The sequence below is a fragment of the Ursus maritimus genome, unplaced genomic scaffold, assembly GCF_017311325.1.
Source record: "Ursus maritimus isolate PB19 unplaced genomic scaffold, ASM1731132v1 scaffold_6, whole genome shotgun sequence".
In the NCBI taxonomy this organism is placed as follows: domain Eukaryota; kingdom Metazoa; phylum Chordata; class Mammalia; order Carnivora; family Ursidae; genus Ursus; species Ursus maritimus.
In genome coordinates, this window is record NW_024426774.1 from 81,796,075 (window position 1) to 81,815,024 (window position 18,950).

The following is an 18,950-nucleotide window of genomic DNA, read 5'->3' on the forward strand; positions in this document are numbered from 1 at the left end:
TTCCTTGGTACGAGTCGCTTCTGGTCTTTGGGAATCTGTACTGTTTAGAAACGTGCTCATGTGACATCGTTAAGCCGCTCCATCAGTGTTTGACAGAGATCATAACCAGTTTCCCCCTTACCACGCGGTCCTTTGGAAGAGGGTTCAGTGCCGTTGTCTGAGCCAGGTGCACTGTTGAGTCTGGCTGCTCGTGGTCTCTAGCACGAGCGGCAGCAGGCGCAAGGTTAAGGCCAAGGGCTCCCAGGTGAGCGGGCTCCCAATTTTCACTGCACCCGTGCACCCAGCACCCATCTGCCCACCCCCTTACTCCTCTGCTGTGAATGGGGACGATGAAACATCCTGGTGTCAGGACTGAATGTGATGGCGTAGTAGAGGTGCTCAGCCTGGCCTGTGGCACCCAGTAAACGCTGAGGAAAGGATTGCCGTTTCGTTGGTCTATGTCCTTCCGTCGTTAGTGCATGAAACTCCGAGGCCCTGGTCACTCTTCAGGAGCCTTCTGGGCCGTTGTCCTCTTGGGGATTTGTCTGTGGTCCTCTGCCCTCCCTGTGCTCTGTTCCCCCAACCCTATCCACTGACCAGTGCCCTTGACTTCCCGCCCTTACCCCCACATCATCTCGTGCACTCCGTGCGAGGTTGGGCAACAGTCCTGTGTTTTTTACATTCATAGTCTGTTTCCACACAGAAAAAAGGGTGTACAACATTAGCAGACAGAAAAAGAGAAAATCAGAGGGCAGAGCACGAGACATAGTGGAGTGAGGGGAGTGGCTTATGGCACAGAGGAATGATAGGGAGTGCCAGGGCCAAAGAGAGAGAGGACATTTCTCACCTCTACCCATTGTCCTCTGATCTCCCAGTTGGCTAAGCTTATCTCCTCTGATAACGGCTGCCGGGGATTGTTCTCCGTGTTCTCTGGCCGGACCCCATTCAAAGATTGGGTGCTTATGGGTAGGGTGGCCCTCAGCTCACTCCCCCACTACAAGGAGAGGCGTTTCACTGTCTCGTAGGGGGAACAAACAGGTGTTTTCTCTGAGCACCTACTGTGTACCTGGAACTTTGCAGGGTGCTTTTTATGCTACTTACTGTATACAACATATCTGTAAAGTAATCCTTTTCTCTTTAACCTCTGTTTTATAGAGGAGAAAACTTAAGCTTTAGACATAGTAAGCCATCTGGCCGAAAGACAGAGCCAGGAAGGGGGGGAGCTGGCATTTCATTCCAAAGCCAAAGCTCGTTTACCAAATCAGGTAACAGGCCCATCTCCCTTAGTGTTGAACTCTTCTGTGGATTAGGAGCTGGTTGGACGGCCACAGCCGCAGAATGTGGACTGCTGGCTTGATCTTCCCCGAGTTCAGGTCTCAGATGCGTACTGTCCTTGGCCGTGATCCGTGCCACAGCGTGGAAGTTGACCTGCGTGTCAGATTTACAGGTGATAAACGGATGGAGAGATAGGGATCCCCCATGACGGAATCGGAGTCTAGAACTCTTGCAGAGCTCGGACAGTGGACTGAAACTGGCATGGTGAGGCAGAACAGGAGGATTAGTGAGGAGCACATGCCACTCACCTGCCCAGGTGTAGTGAGGCCAGCCCCGCCGTGCAGGTGTGATGCTGCCTGAGAAGCAGGGCAGGGTCAGGCATCGCTACCTTCGAGTTGGTGCCAGCATTTCCATTTCCTGCAGCGATGTCGCCGTCTGAGTGTGTATACCACTTACAGAGGTGATCGATAATGACCCGTAGCTCCAGACCCTTTGTGGCTCTTCCAATTGCCTGTCGTGTCTGCCTTGTGGGGGCAAAGCGTGCATCTGTCTTGTACGTTGTGTGTCCAGCACCCAGCACGGTGCTAGTAGGGGTTCAAAACATACTTGTTGGAGGAATTATCTTGAACTCTTCTCTAGAAGCGGGAACAGTATTGGGATGATGAGTTTCAGGGAACCTTGGCACTGTTCTGGTGAGGAAGGTTTTGCTTGGAGAAGAGATCCTGAGAGACATCATGGTTCCTCCAACTATTGGAAGGTTGGTCTCGGGAAAGCAAGATTAGTCCTACTTTCTGTTGCATCATAAATTATTTTTTACCTAAGGCTGTTATGTTTATACACACACACACACACACACACACACACACACACACTCACACACGTATATACCGTTTGCTTGTCTCTGTAGAATTTTTAATTTTTTCATGCAGATATTAGTAGATATTTTAGATAGCACACATCTGTTTTAGAAGTTACCTCGCACAGTTCAGCTGACTTTTTTTTTCTTGTAGGTGAGTTTTCTTGTAGCAAATGAAATAAAGAAGCACTCCGCTTTGTCATCTCCTGTTTGACTTTGGGCCCTGACCAGCCCGAGTTCCGTAGGAAGGACAGCGTCTGTGCTGTGCCCTATTTATGTGCAGTGCTTGCACACAGCAAACGTGCAACACATTTTCATTGAGTAAGTGTGACTTTCCTTCCTCCCGCGAGGGGACTGATACTGCCGCCAAGGAAACCTGGGCTTTGGGGCGAAGTAGAAGCCTCAACACCCTATAACTAGTAAGACGTCGAACAGGGATTGACATCCAGTTTAAAACAAAGTGTTCGCGTCCTTTACATCCTACACAGAGGCACGGCCAGCTTCGTTACCAGCATTCATCTTTTAGACCACCCTTGTATTTGAATACTTAGGGTTGAGAGAATAGGGCTTCTGGAACTGGCCCTTTTCACTTTCTGGTCTTTTCTCTATAGTACTGGTTCTTAGCTGGCGCTGGCGTTTTAACCACCTAGGAGCTGTTACAAACTGCAGATATTCTAATCAGTAGGTCTCAGGTGGGACCTGTTTGGAATGACTGGGCAAGCTAGAGTCCTTTCCATTTCTGGGATGCATGGTTAGAACACACAAGATTTTGGCTATTGTGCATAAGCTGAAGATACTCTGTATTTTGCCGAGTTGTAGATCTGAGTGATGGGTTGTAAGACGAAAGAGAAATTGAACTCATGAGCTGAGTCTGTCTTGTCCCCCAGCCTCTCTAAGGTTTTGGCTTTGCTTGCATGTTTCTTTGGGACAAATTCTGTGCATAGAGGCAATTGTGAATGTCAGAGTTTATTAATTTTAAGACATAGTCCATAAGGAGTTGGTGAATTCAGAGAAAGTTTGAAATCTCTTGCTGACTCTGTTTCCTCTGTGCACAAAATTGCATTGTGGAGTGGAAGTTTATCATTTCATAATGTGTGTAATTGAAGGGATCAAAGCTTTTTTTTTTTTTTTTTTTTTTGATGCTTACACTGGGTGGGGATTATCTGAGAGAACCTGGCAGACCAAGGAAATGGGTTTGACTTTCTGCCAGGGGGTCATTGAGATGTTTTTTTCCTTTGTGCCCAGTTAAAAGGCTGGGCATGTAGATTTTCACGCTCTCGTCTGGTTTCGGCTTTGGAACTGCTTACACAGCTAATCTGGCATTTGTGATTATTTCCACTTCGAGCTCACCAGGAGGCTCTTTGGGGATATTCAGACAGAAATGACTTAATTGGATTTCAGCCCACACACAGTATTTGAATGGCTTTATGGATGGCGTTAATTGGGTGACTGCCACAGGAAGTCATATATATATATTTGAGCTCTAGAATTTCAAAGTACTCTGATGCGTTCCCTCTCATTGGTTCATTGCTAATTTATTTAACAAATGAAAAACTCAAGAAAAATGAATTTATAACAGTAGAATTAAGAAATATGGTTTGTTAGTTTTGGCATAGTTAGGTTATTATCTGTATTTAAGGCTCCATGTTGACCCTCATGGGCTGCCTCAAGGATGGTTGTATAAGGGGATTCAGGGCCTCTTGGATTGAAATTTGGGAGGAGAGGATTCTGGGCCAGATGGCACTGAATGCTGTAGGGTATTGGACAATTGCAGCAGATCTTACAAATATAATTAAAGAAGTGAAAGTTTATTGGATGATAAATGTCTGCTATTATCATTTTATGGAGCGCCTGCCATGTGGCCAAGCCATATGGACCTCAGCATGTGGAGGTCCTTTCCTGGAGGCTTTTCCTGTCGAGATAGCCTTTCAATAGGGGAGTTTATGATTATAAAAGAATGATTTCTGCAGGAACGTCTTCCATTCCTATAGAATGTCCCCAAACAGGGAACTGTTTGAGTTCATTTCTGAACAGTGAGTTGGATTTAGCTGGACAGTGGCTTTGGGAAGCTGGAGCAATAAACCTCTCCCACTGTGGGGGAAGAAATAGTAGACATAAAGTCACAGAATTGTGAAAGCACCTGGCATTTGGGAAAAATGTGGCTGAAACACACTTTGACCATTTTAGGAATATTTAAAAGTAGCTAAGTGTACTTTCAGAACACAATATTATTAAAATTCCTGTTCATTTGGAATAATCATAAATTTGTTCTCTGTAAGTTAAACTTTATAACTCTTAGCCCCCTTTTTTTGATGGCAAAACTTAACTTACTCAACTTCCTTTTCATTACATATTTTATGGAATTTTATAGAATAATTTAGGGGGTACTATAATATCTATATGAGCGTCCCCCCTACTTAAAAGAGGGGAAAACAAATCAAGTTTATTCAGTATTCATTAGAAGTAAAATAGGACAGTGTGCAGTGAGATGTTTTTCCCACAGTTTCTTAGAAGCAAACTCATTCTGTGGGAGGCTTCTCAGTTACCAGTAATAGACAAAATTCGAACAAACAACCTTCCCACAAAATCTTTCTCCAAAACTTAATGGTTCTGTATGCTTCCAGGGACTTCTCAGGTGCCAAAGGTCATGGACTGTTCCCAGTCTTTTTTAACTCAGTACCTTCATCGAATAGCTGTAAAACCACGTCCCCCCCGCCCCATGTTGAGAGTCCTGTTTTGGTTTCTTGAAAGGCCAGCGATGTGATCTAGAACAAAGATGGGGTCTGAGCAAACACTAAATCTGCATCAGTACATGTGGTTCACTCATTGGGGGTACGGCGATTCAGTCGTAAGTTAATTAGAACCCAGGCCCTGACCTGAACAGCTCTCTCTGGATGTTTCCATCCCGTGATGCCCACGCGTGTCAGCTGCAGGATTGGCAGATTTAGTGTTCTCTCTAAAATTAATTCGTGGTGCCAAAACCACACCGAGATGTTGAATTTGAAGGGCAGGGGAAATGAAGGATTTGAGGTTTCTGATTTGATTAATTCTGGGCTTAGATTTACATAAAACAATTGAAGTGTTCCTTGTAGAAAAAAAAGGACTCTTGTTTTAGGTAAGTACAGGGGAAGCATTCTCAATAGGGTAGTTTGGGGGCATGAGTGCTGCCTTTCTGGGTTTGCGTCAGAATGTCCATCAGTGAAACCACGCCACCTTGAGCCACTGCTCAGGGCTCGTCTGCCCCACCAGTGGTTATTTTTTTAAAACCATTTTCCTAAAAACCAGAAGAACATCATTCAATGCTTAGACTATTTGATAACTTTGTGTCTTAAATATTATATACCTATTCCCAGTTGAAGAAGTAGAGCGGGACCTTTTCTTTCCGAAGGGCTCAGAAGTGGAGAAGCGCCATGCCCTTGATCCCAGGCAGGATCACGCTTGAAAATGGGACCAGTGGAAAGGATGGAAGCAGAGAAGTGCACTGATAACATCAGCACCTCCAGTTGGTTTTGTCATTTACTGAATCATTGATTAATTGTGTTGTTGTCTGGTACCAAGTATGGAGTGAGCGCTGGGTCCCTGCCCTTGACAAAGTCTTCTCCCATCGGGTGAGTCCTTTGCTAACTGCCCGGTCACTGGAAGTGCCGGGGTGGAGGAAGACGTAGAACAGCGTCAGGGAGATGAAATTTACAGTGTCCAGAATGCTGCGTATTCTGTGGGACAAATGACTCCGTTTCTTTAACACGTCATCCTTCAGATAAAATAGATTTACAGTGACTTAAAAGACATGCAAGACATTGTAATTTATGGACATTATTTAGATCCTGATTCAAATAAATCAGCTATAAAAAGACATTTACGAGAAAATTGGGAGAATGGGAACACTAAATATGAGGTTTATATTAAGGAATTAATGATTATTTTAGGTGTAATAATGGAGTTGTACTGTGGTATACACTGAAGTGTGTACAGATAAAATAATTTTTCTATGGGATTTGCTTTAAAGTCACCTAGTCAGAGTTGGGGCCAGGTGATTGGCCTAGGTCTGTAAATGTTGAGGTGGAGTGCTAAGGTAGCTGGGGAGAGAGATCCTGGTTATTGCTGTAAATGGTTAAATATCTACATTAAAGCACAAAGTGGCAGTGGGACACTACGGTGAATGCTGCAGTAGGACTTTGCACCGAGGAGGGAAGGCCAGGCTCGGGAGTGTGTTCCCAAAGGTGGCAGTATTTAAACTGGGTTTTAAAGAAAGTACAAAAACCTGGAGAATCTGTCCCTTCTGTGCCCAGGAGGAAAGAGGCAGGGAGACGCTCTGTGGATTTTCTGGTGGATTTGTTACTGACTGGTTCCTTTCATTCATTCATTCCTGCATTCATTTAGGACACATTTTTCAGGCTCCTGTTGTACGTGTTGTATGTGGTGAGAATTTATGGGCTAACCATCCGTGAAGGAGGTGGTATATTGGTTTGTCAGGGCTTCCATGACAAAATACCACAGACTGGGTGGCTTAAATAACAGAACTTGATTTTCTCACAGTTCCGGAGGCTGGAAGTCCAAGAGCGAGGCGTTGGCAGGTGTGGTTTCTCCTGAGGCTTATCTCCTTGTCTTGTAGATGGCCGCCATCTTGCTGCCTCCTTGCATGGCCGTCCCTCTGTGCTTGCGCATCTCTAGTGTCTCTTCCTCCTCCTCTAGGTTATAATCCAGTTATATTGGATTAGCGCGAGTCTCCATTTAACCTAGTGACCTCACTAAAGATCCTGTCTCCAAATACGGTTACATTCTGAGATACTGGGGGGTTAGGTCTTCAGCATATGAATTTTGGGGGACAAAATTCAGACCCAGAGGAAGAGTGTTTGACTCTGGAGACATCTAGGAACTCTTCCCGTAGGAGGGGCCTTGCACAGCTTCTTGAAAGAGGGTATGATTTCACCCCTCCACTGAGCACTGGGGGCAGGGCGGGGAGGGAGCCAAGAGTTTGCAGGGAGTTCCCAAAGATGAGGTGAAGGTCTGGGAGAGGGCTTTGCAGAACAAGACAGTGAGCAGTCATTTTAGCAGAGGAGATCGGAAATGGCAGAACCAGGAATAGAGAGGAGAGCTGATGGTGAGGGCTTGTTAAGTGCTGGGTGGGGGATGCATTAGAGGGAGGGAAAGAGCATGCCCTAGGGCGACCAGGCCAGGCTTCTCCCCAGAAGCCCAGGCAGTGAAGAGAAATGGGGAAGAGGATGGAGTTTTATCTAATAGTTTAACGTCCTCATCACCAGAGTAAGATGTAGTTCTAAAAATGTTACAGAAAAGAATGAAGTTAAAAAGTAAAATCATACTCCTCACCCCAGTTTCCACCCTACCAAGAGCCTGTGCTTGGCCTTGCCTGCTTTTTAAGATTCTATTTTAAAAAAATGTGAGTGAGTGTGTGTGTGTTCACGCGCATGCACAAGAGAGAGATGGAAGGAGGACTGGGGAGGGGGTGGAGGGAAAGAGGATTTGCTCGTCCCTTCCCCATTTGTTGCCTTTGGCCTTTCTTGGAGTTTCCCTCATTCTTCCAATCGTTTATCCCCAAAAGGTAAGGGACATGAACTTCAGCAAAATAATCAAAATAATTCTTACACATATTCAGAGTTAAATCTTTTGGATCACCTAACACACCTGAATTATCTCAGATAAGATTTCAGGGTCTGTGTGTCTTCTTCCTTCTTTCCTCTCTCCTTCCTTCCTTCCTTCCTTCCTTCCTTCCTTCCTTCCTTCCTTCCTTCCCTCCCTCCCTCCCTCCCTCCTGTTCTGCTGTCTTTTTAGATAAAAGAGGGGTTTGCACAAGTTTTATTCAGTAGTACATTTTAGTGTTTAAAGTTTATTTTTGTTAGTATGCTTTTTATTGGTATTGTAACTACCTGGGCAACAACTAAACCCTGTATCATAAAGAATGCTAGTGAGTCTTCTAAAAATGTTACAGCCATACGTTATCCCGTTGTGCTTCTTCGCTCTATTGTGTTTTTTAGAAACTGAAGGTTCGTGGCCACCCTCGGTTGTGCAACCCTATTTTTCCAACAGCATTTGCTCACTTCGTGTCTTTATGTCACAATTTGGTAAGGTTTGCCGTATTTCCAACTTTTGTATTATTATTGCATTTGTTATGGTGATCTGTGATCAGTGGTTATGACTCACTGAGAGCGCACATGACAGCTAGCATTTTTTAGCAATAAAGTGTTTTTTAATTAAGGCACATGCATTGTTTTATTTTGTTTTTTTTTTTAGACCTAATGTTATTGCACACTTAATAGACTGCATTCTAGCATAAACATAACTTTAAATGCAGTGGAAAGCCAAAACATTCATGACTTGCTTTTTGCAATATTCACTTCATTGCAATGGTCTGGACCTGGAGCGTAGTATCTCCAAGGTATGCCCCTATATGTAATTGGATTGTCTAGTTATCGCACTGAGATGTGTAGCAAGACTTTTTATGCTGATTCTGAAAACCGATTTGGACTAGTGGGAAGATCTTAGGAGTAACACCTTATCAGAACTTTTGGAGAATGGAATATTGTTATATTGAAGATGCTACCGACAAATGTATAAACAAAAACCTTTATAAACCATTGGAAATGGCATTACTAATCACATTCCTATCTGTTAGAATTTTTCAGCCGCGGACTGTAACATTTAAATTCGTATTAAGATTTTCATTAGGACTTTTTTGTCATGGTATTTTAGATAAGCTTTAATAATTTTTTTGGTACCACATCATCAATTTTTGATAATTCTTAAATCCATTTGCATGTCAAAGCTGCAAGACCGGGGCTGAGGGGCCCTGGTCATGGAGGAAGAGACAGGCAGCGTCATACTGGGCATTGGGCTCGCTGAGCCAGGCCTGGAACCCCCATTCTCCTGACCTGTGGTCTCTTGCCACTTTCTCTGACCTCTTTATATGTGGTTGACCCCACTGCCTGCAGTTTTGTTCCTTTTCTCGGTCCCGGAAGGCAGAAATCTCTGTTATTTTAGAACACATTAACCTCAGAGTGAAAATCTGACCATGTACCCTCCTCCCCAGACACCCACCTTAGTCACATGTGATGCCTCTTGGAGGCTGTCCAGAGAGTTAGAAATTAGTACTTTTTTTGTTTCCATTTTCATTAACCAACTTCTAATCAACAGACAGAATCAACTGAGAACCAGTTTTATCATTTAGCACTGATATAAATCTAGCCCAGTGCCCAAAAACTTGGTATCTGCCCTGCTGAGGACTGCTTTATCTTGAGGAAACATGCTAATTTCATGGGACTTTTTGAGATTTTGGGAACTGGCTCATGGCCTTTGGGACCCTGTGGGCCTTGACTGGGAGCCACCGTGCACGGGGGAAGAAACCAGGCTTGAGTTTTAGCCAAGCCATCCAAGGAGACTTTTGTGAAGCTTTGTTCCGTGTCTGAAATGAGCACTTTCCCACCTGAATAAAGTTTTCCACCAAGTGCTTTGGTAGGAGTGAAATATAGCTCGTTCTGCCTGAAGTCAACAACACAGCCCGGCCCCACGTTGTTCTGGGCAGGCGGTGACCCTCCATGTTCGTTCTGAGCTGGGCGTCCCTTAGGCCACCGTGGGGCCCACAGGCTCTGGAGAGGGGTCTCCCGTGAGGGGGGTGAGGAAGGAACAAAAGAACGAGACGAGGCTGTGGCATTCGTGAGCCCAGAGGCCTAGGATAGTCGTGTGATCCCCCCCCCCCGCCTTTTAAATAAAAGAAAAAAGATAATTGCCTTTCGCGCTGTCTGCAGATGAGGGGTCTGGAGGGTTCTCTTGGTGTGTTTGGCATATGGGAGCTTTGGTCATGATGCACACCTGAGGGCCTGCGAGTCTTGAGGCTGTGTCGTACTCAACCCAGTCAGGTCGTGGTTTCCAACAAGTCTGTGCGTTGACATCTCGGAGAAGCAGTTCCTCTGAAAATAAAGCGGTGCGTACATTGGTGGGCTGGCTTCTCGGCCGCGGCGTCGTGCTGGCCCGACCCGCTCTGAGGGGCTGAAGCCGGCCTCGGGGTAGCAGATGCTCGGACAGAGGGCAACGGCAGACAGCCCGGGCCCGGTCTCCAGGCTCCACCCTGTGTGAGTGGCGATCGTTTTTGTGAAGAGCGAGCGAGGCCGGCCTTTGAAATCCCTCGGGGGAGCTTCGGCTTCGGGCTGGGGGGCGTCTGGGGGTCTAGCTCCTGAGCTGAATGATAAGATGTATCTCGCGGGGTCGCTGTGCAGGTGGAGTACCAGTGCCGTGTCTCACTGGGACCAGTACAAACCCTTCTCCCTGCCTGTTATGTTACGGAGTGTTTCTGTGAGTCAGGGAGGCCAGGCGGCATCGCCTGAGCGCTCAGCTGAGGCTTTGGGAGATTCGAGGTGGCCGGGAACACCGGCCGTCTGTAAGGCAGGTAGAGCCACCGTGCCTGACACACAGCCGTCAGCAGAACGGGGCACATACCCTCTTGTTTTCCCTTAGTGACTCCTCCAGAGTGAAGTGCATTCGTGTGGACATCACCACTGGACCTGCGTGCAGGTGTGAAGGAAACTGCCTGGGACCACCGAGAAGACGTGTCTGGTGCTGAAGCAGGCACTGGAAGTTTAAATGAGACTAAGAGAGCCCCTCGCGGGCATCTCGGGGCCAGGCTCGGGGCCCAGGACCGGCAGTGCTCCTGGACATGCAGACCGAGGCACAGAGGCACGCAGGCCCAGAGCTTGCCCTTACAGCAGAAGCAGGTGCTGCAGTCCACTGCCTCCACCCCAAAAGACCGGGGAGAAACCCCAAGTTGTGGCACGGGTTTTTCAAAACATAGCTGAGAAAAAGAAGACATCAGTGTTACAGAGAATTCAGACCATCATGTGGATTTCACAATGACACAATTTTGTGTTATTGGGGGTCCAAAATAATGCAGGGAGGGAGATATATTTGGTATTAGTGTTAATTCCTTTATAGTCCTACCTCTTCCTCTTCTGTTTCTAAAGGGAGATGCGCAGGGAGCTAGTGGAGAAATATTTTCAAAGGAAAACATCGACCCGTTTAGAGTCCCATCTGCCTGAAGCGTGCTGTGTAGACCATCCCTGGGTGAATTCTTGGGTGAGAGCCTTCTGTACTTCAACTGACCGTGTACGTGGTAGTGTTTGCAGTCTGAGGTGGTTTTTGCACAAGAGTGTCTGCTTTCCTGATGGGTTTAGATCTTTGTACTTAAGATCTGATCTGAAATACTTGGCCTTAACAGAGGTTTTGAATATGCTGATAACCCCACCATGTTAACCATAGGCCGTCGGCCGGCCACATTGAAACCCAGGTCCACACAAGTTTTGATCCCTCTGTTTATTTCCATTTGAGGTGTATGCCGAGTGCACGGACAGCTTGTCCACGAAATGCTTTTCTCCAAGAAAACGCATTGTCGTGCTTGAATCCCAGATGGCCACGGGCACCTTTAAATGAACTTGACATGATGTCACTTTGATTGGAGCTCCTTCGTTCGTTCAAATCCCGCTCTGTTGCGTCTGGCTTTTCTCTCTTGCCCGCGACACTGAGCATCAGACGACTGGGCTTCCAGATGCAGCCCGTTGTTCTTTCGCTCTGGGCTGGTGAATAAGGTGGCTGTGGCACCAGGCTTGCCGTGGCAGTGGTGGGTCTAGAACTTTGGAGGCCTGCGTGCCTCACTGAAGCCTGTTAAGGAAAACCCTTCACCTTCTCGAGAAAGTTACCTCATGTGAAAAAGTGGGTGTTAATAGCTATCGTGGAAGGTTATCGTGAAAACTTAAAAATCTCGCTGGTGAGAGCACGGTGCGTCCAGAGGGAGGCCCGTATACGTAGACAGGTCTGCTAGCCGTGCAGACACCCCCTCACAATGGCCTGGGCGATCTGACTCCAGGCAAATTCACTTTTCAATTAAAGCTTTAAAAATCCAGCTTATACCCCTGAAAATACTAATATAGAGGTAGCATTTGTGGGCACGGCTGTGTTTAGTTGGTGGCTTTCTTCAGTAAGCGCAGTAAAGTGAAATAGAGCACTTGGTCTATTTCTGGAAACCCTGTCATTTCATTGTAAACATGCAGCAGAGGGAAGGGTGTAATTGTCCAGGTGCACATTTACTGTCTTGCCCCAATCTAGTATTCCTGTTGTGTTTCGGCATCACCTTTGCCCTGTATTAAATCGTGTATTTTTAAAAAGTCATGCAGCCTTTGGGGCTCCTGCGTAGCTCAGTTGGTTAGGCGTCAGACTTTTGGTTTTGGCTCAGGTCTGGATCTCAGGGTTGAGAGATCGAGCCCCACGTTGGGCTCCACACTCAACTCAGAGTCTGCTTGAGACTTTCTCTCTCTCCCCCTCCTCCATCCCCTCTTTCTTGCTTTCAAACAAATAAATAAATCTTGGGAATAAAAAGTCATGCAGCCTTTAAAATAATGCTAGAGAGTGCACAAAGAGGAATTAATTTTTTAATCAAAATTTATGAACTTGCTGTATAACATTTTTATGAAAGTCCTACTTGAATTATCTTTTTCTATTTGACTAAAATAGAATTTGATTTTTCTATGGGGTATTTAACGTTTTGGGTCATAATCATGCCAGGGATGAATTAATAGATCTTCTCTGAGTGAACTGTCAGGACAGATCCCCTCTGGCTTTGAAATGTAATTAAAAATGTCAGTGAACTCTGCCGGAGGTCCACAGAGCTTCAGGGACCCCTCAACAACGCCGTCAGGGCTGAAAATAGCCACCACGTACAGAGAACATGAGGCAGCAGCAAACTCTCCAGGAGCAGGAGGGAGAGGCCGCCGGTCACCTCTGTCAGGCTTCTCTTGTCTCAACTTCCTTGTGGTTTCAGAATATTATTCTCGAATTTCCCGCAGGGGTATTTTTAGCAGAAGGCTGTGGGTCCAGTAGGGGGCCCCTCTCAATAAATGGCCAGTGCAGGAGCCCTCCAAAAGAGGAGGGAGTCTCTGAATGTAAATATCCATGCTCTCTGCAACCCTTCTCCCTTAATTAGGCTCTCAGACTTGCTTCCTTTCCACTTGGCACACCTTTCTTTTGTTTTTGGCAGGCTTTGAAGGGTGTGGGGAGGAGTTGTTGGAAGGAGGCTGGAAGAATCCTGGGAGCAGAGGTGCCTTGTGACGGCCACCTGTCCCCGCCTTCCCCATCTCCTCCCTCCACAGAGGTACCTGACTGCCTCAGAGCTGGAAACGGGGAGCTGAGGGTAGAGGAGGAGAACGATTTTGTTTAGGGAGAGGTCAGTAGGTACAAAGCAACTTGTTTCTGGGGTGTATTAAAAATACTGGTTTCAGGCGAATAAATAATCTTGCAGTTACTTGCAAGCAGGCAGTCCTAATTTCTGTTTTTTTTTTTTTCTATTTCCTTTTAGATTTCCTATGTTCCTTCTATACAAGTGATGGCCCAGATCATAATTCTCTCCTGAGATTTGGGTTGGATTCGAGAATTTGGAGAACTCCTGCAGCTTTGTAACCTCAGGCGTGTGACCAGCTGAGAACTTCACCATTTGAGGAGTTCTGCATTTTGCCAGTCATCTCTTGTAACTGAGAGCCAAAGGTAAGTCTGCAGGGCCCTGCTTAAAGCAAATGCAGGAAGTTGGTGCTTTTGCCTCGAGTGCTCGATTTGCCGAGTAGGTTTTACGTGAGTTGAACGGCAGTAAGTGTGGGCCTGATGTGTTGAGCCACATCAGGTTGAAGTTCTCAAGGGCTCTGGTTCAAAAATTAGATCGCTGTTCTTGCATCAGCACACGATGGCATGGAGTAGTTAGGAAGCAGAATGGTGGGTGTCCCCTACTTGTAAAATGCCCTGGGGCCCCAGTTCTGCAGCCCAACAGGTGGTCTGGAGCTGGGCCTTCTGTGTGCTGTGGTGGGGAGCGCGAGAGAAACACGAACTGCCTTTAGGCTCCTTTTAGTCTCATCAAGTTCCTTCTGACTTTGGTCTCGGGAAGCTAAGTCTACATGAAAACATGCAAACAGATAAAGGGTTCTGGGGAATGTTGTGCTTGTTTGTATGAGAAATCTGTGTCACGTGTGTTAAAACCGTACCTGTAATACAGCATGTGGGCTCGGAGACCCAGGGGTCCTGTAGTAACAGGTACTGGACAAAAACATGTGTCTGTAGAACAGAGAGATTTTTCAGCCCTAAGAAATCGTTTGGGACATTTGATTTAAATAATCTTGTGGTCTGTCTCTGGCCTGCTCTATGAAAAGGTACAATTTCATCTCCAGTAGGAAGAGCACCCAGTTCATAGGCTTTCCTTCAGACCCTTATCTTGCCTGTAGTATTCACAAATTGTTTTAAACTATTCTTGGATCTATAACTTTGGACAGTAAAATCTCTTGGTGTGATATCTATAAGTTTATTAGTTTCATATAATTAGAATTGTCTTTCATTTGGTCTAAAACTACTACTAAACTTTTTGTGAGTGGGCTTTTTTTCCCCTTGACCACCTTTTCTTTTTTTCTTTTTTGGAGGCTTCTTAATTTCACTTATGTTCCTTATTGATGTGTGGTATCCAGAACAGCACAGAAATAATATGTAGTATTTCATAAGGGTAAGATTAAGTGTCTGGATGTCTTCACCTTATTATCTTTTATGGTTTCATTTGGAGGAAATGACACGTCTCATTTACTGAGAGTGTTGTGATTTCCAGATCTAGGTCCTGGTTTGGAATCAAGAGCTTGGAGGTCATATTGCGCAGCCTGATTCTGTGTCCTCCTTGCTTCCTCCCACTGTGCTCAAAGTTATTCTGACCCTGCTCCCTGGACCTGTCTCTTCCTAGCCTGGCACCCCATCATGCCTTGATGGGGCACTCCCAAGTTTCTCTTGCAGACCTGATATAAGATAAACACCATTGGGGTGTTAGACGTCCAGTCCTAGGAGATTTCCATTACACAGGAAAGCTCTTATCTGTCGCAAATCAATTTTTTTTAATAGTCATTGAAGTGGAACCTTTTAAGACTTAGTCTTTTCTAAATGCAGTCACGTATTTCATGGCAACAAGCGAAAAATTAGCGCAAATCCTCAAATCTGATCGTCAGAATTCATCAGTAGTTCATCAGTATCAGCATCTGACACTTAATGATATGAACACACTTTATCATTTTAGTTATTCTGAAAGTGTCTCTTTCAGAGAGAGGTAGGCAGGGAAGTAATGTGCTCACTCCTAGGAGTGTATTCTGCACGAGTGCCTGGCAGGTGTCAATGACTGTTGGGCAAATGGTTGATTCCTGGGTACAATTAGGTAGAGAATCATTCATAACCATGAAAAGACACTTATAAAAATATCCATACCCATATTATTTTAAATAATTAATTTTTGTAAGCTCATGACATCTATGGCCAAAATCCTGTAACTTCTTAAAAATTACTTTTGTGGTTTAGATAAATGTCCAGTGGGAAAATCATTAGATGTATCCATCTAAATAATAAATATTGCAAGTACCAATTGGATTCTAGGCTATTTTTCTTACAGTGTTTTAGCAGCTACAAAAATAGGTAAAATAAGCTCTAGACAGCATTTCTCTTGCCCTTCTGGGATGGGGGCAGGACCCTGACAGCTCTGGTTGATGTTCTCATAGTGGGTCCCTGGTGCCCAAGGCAGAGTGAAGTGTCCCTCGGAGAGGAGTCTGGAAAAGTCACGGGAAGCTGTTCGGAGTGAGTTTTGGACAATGAGGGCACGTGTGTGCAGAGGCATAGCGGGTCCCCTCGGCAAGGACAGGCGAGGCGGATTCTCTGGGTAATGGCTCTTAGAGTCATTGAAGCGATGATGAGTGGGGGCCCAGCATACTCTTGGGTCAGTGGTCTTTCAGGTGACTCTATCGAAGGGCATATTTTGGAAAGAAATGAAAGCTGCGCTAGCCTGGTTGGTAAAGTGGTAAGTGGGATGTCAGCCTCGGATGCATTTCCCGGTTATTGGGACTCAAAGTTTGCCCTGTCCCAGCTGAGACCTGCACCGAGGGCTGGGCTGAGGGGAGCAGTTTGAGGAAGGTGGAGCGTCCCAACTGCACCCCAGAGGGACCTGAGTGGAGTCCTGAGCCCCTCTTTCCAGGTGATACACTTCCCTACCCTGTATTCCTGTCTTCCCTGGAGCCTCCCCTGCTTTGAAGTTAAAGAGCAGTCTTGGGGACTCTTTAGCCCTGACCCTGCCTGTGTGGGGAGTGGGGATCGTGGGAGAAGCATGGTGGTAAAGCCCGTCCTTTTACACTGGCGCTGTTAATGAATGTATAGCCTGCACTTAATTCTTCCCATGTATCATTGAAAATGGACTCTAGTTCACTGTCACTGGAGGCTGGCTGGTGTTCCCTGGGGCTGGAAGATATGAAGGGCCTTGTACGCTATGTCGAAGATTTCTTATCTTTTGAAAAACCGTGTGGAGACATTTTCAGGACAGAAGCCCAAGGGGTAGAAGGATGTTGGTGTTACGGGGGAGGAAAGACCATGGCTTAGGTGATAAGACTCATGAGCAAAGGGAAGGAAAGGAGGCACGGATTCCACAAACTGTCAGTTGCTGATTCAGATATCGGAGAGCAAATGTTAGCAGTGATCCTGTCCACGTCGTTTCCTTCTTTCTCTTTTTAAGCTTCGTGGAGGTATGATTGACAAAATTGTAAGATACCGAAAGTGTGCGTTGTGGTAGTTTGATACACCACGTATACCGTGAAAGAATCCTGGCCATAGAGTTAATTATCACGTTCCTCACCTCACATATTTATCTTCGTGTGTGTGTGTGTGTGTGTGTGTGTGTGTGCATTTACATTTCCTCCTCTTAGCAAATTTCAGTTAAATAATACAGTGTTATCAACCTTAGTCACTGTGTTATACATGAGATACTCGGGCCTTATTCATCTTACAGCTGAAAGTTGTACCCTTTTATCAACCTCTGCCTGTTTCCTCCACCTTAAGGTCCTGGCAACCACTTTGCTACTTTGTTTCTACAAGTTGGACTTTTTTTTTTTTTTTAAGATTCCACATAAGAGTGATACCACGCAGTATTTGTCTTTCTCTGTCTGGCGTACTTTACTTAATGTAATGCCTCAAGGTCCATCTATGTTGTCAAGAATGGCAGGATCTCCTTTTTCTCACAGCTGAGTAACATTCTGTTGTATGTGTATACCACTTCTTTTTTTTTTTTTTTTTTAAAGATTTTATATATTTATTGGACAGAGATAGAGATAGCCAGTGAGAGAGGGAACACAAGCAGGGGGAGTGGGAGAGGAAGAAGCAGGCTCATAGCAGAAGAGCCTGATGTGGGGCTCGATCCCAGAACGCCGGGATCATGCCCTGAGCCGAAGGCAGACGCTCAACCGCTGTGCCACCCAGGCGCCCCTGTATATACCACTTCTTAATCCATTCATCCCTGCACGGACACTTAGGGTGTTCCCATATCTCGGCTATTGTGAATAATGCTACCGTCAACATGGGGGTGCAGATATCTCTTCGAGATCCCATTTTCATTTCTTTTGGGTATATTCCTAGAAGTGGAATGGTCAGATCATCTGTTTTTAATTTTTTGAGAACCCTCTGTATTGTTTTCGATTGTACCTTCACAACTTACCTTTCCATCAAGAGTGAGAAAGTGCTCCCTTTTTTCCACATACTTGCCAATACTTGTTACCACTTGTATTTTTGCTAATGGCCATTCTAACAGGTGTGAGGTGGTACCTCGTGTGGTTTTGATTTGCACGTCCCCAGTGATTAGTGACGTTGAGCGTCTTTTCATGTACTACCTGTTGGGCGTTTGGATGTCTTCTTTGGAAAAGTGTCTGTTCAGATCCTCTGCCCATTTTTTGTTTGTGTTTTTGCTATTGAGTTGTATGAGTTCTTTGTATATTTTGGATATTAGCCCTTTATCAGATATATGGTTTGTAAATATTTTCCTCCATTGCATAGGTTTCTTTTCACTCTGTTGATGGTTTCCTTTGCTCTTCAGAAGCTTTTGAGTTTGATGTCATCCCACTTATTTATTTTTGCTTTTGTTGCCTTTGCTTCTGGTGTCAAATCCAAAAACTTGTTGCCAAGACCAATGTCAAGGAGCTTACTGCCTGTATTTTCTTTTGGGAGTTTTATGGTTTCAGGTCTTACATTTAAGCCTTTAATCCATTTTGAGTTAATTATATCTATGGTGTAAGCTAATGGTCCAGTTTCATTCTTTTGCATGTCCGGTTTTCCCAACACTGTTTCTTAAAGAGACTATTCTTTCCCTGTTGTGTATTCTTAGCTCCTTTGTTGGAAATTAATTGACCATATATGTATGGGTTTATTTCTGGGCTCTTTGTTCTCTTCCATTGATCTCTGTGTCCCTTTTTATGCCAACACTGTACTGTTTTGTTTATCATAGCTTTGTAATATATCTTGAAATCAAAAGTGCGATGCCTCTAGCTTTGGTTTGTTTTGGTTTTTTTCCTCAAACTTACTTTGGCTATTTGGGATCTTTTATGGTTCCATACAGATTTTTTTAAAGATTTTATTTATTTGACAGAGAGTGTGTGAGCTCACAAGTGGCGGGAAGGGGCAGAGGGAGAGGGAGAAGCAGACTCCCCACCGAGCAGGGAGCTCGACTCAGGGCTCAATCCCAAGACCCTGGGATGACCTGATCCAAAGGCAGACACTTAACCGACTGAGCCATCCAGGCACCCCAGTTCCATACAAATTTTAAGATCATTCCATTTCTAATAAAAATGCCATTGGAATTTTGATAGGGATTGCATTGATTCTGAATGGCTTTGGGTTATGTGGACATTTTATTTTATTTATTTTATTTTTTTTTAAAGATTTTATTTATTTATTTGACAGAGACAGCCAGTGAGAGAGGGAACACAAGCAGGGGGAGTGGGAGAGGAAGAAGCAGGCTCATAGC

General features: G+C 45.2%; 1 protein-coding gene across 9 annotated transcripts in view; it reads left to right on the top strand.

Moving 5' to 3' along the window:
* Positions 1–18,950, top strand: part of NCK2 (NCK adaptor protein 2) — a 147,661-nt gene that overhangs the window by 58,880 nt on the left and 69,831 nt on the right. For 7 of the 9 annotated variants that reach the window (XM_040623666.1, XM_040623664.1, XM_040623665.1 and 4 more), the window contains exon 2: positions 13,464–13,648. The gene's annotated coding sequence lies outside the window, so the exon portion shown is untranslated. Of the gene's footprint in view, positions 1–10,711; positions 10,834–11,089; positions 11,192–13,463; positions 13,649–18,950 lie in introns of those variants that run through there. The other 2 variants (XM_008699084.2, XM_008699081.2) reach the window with 2 other exon arrangements.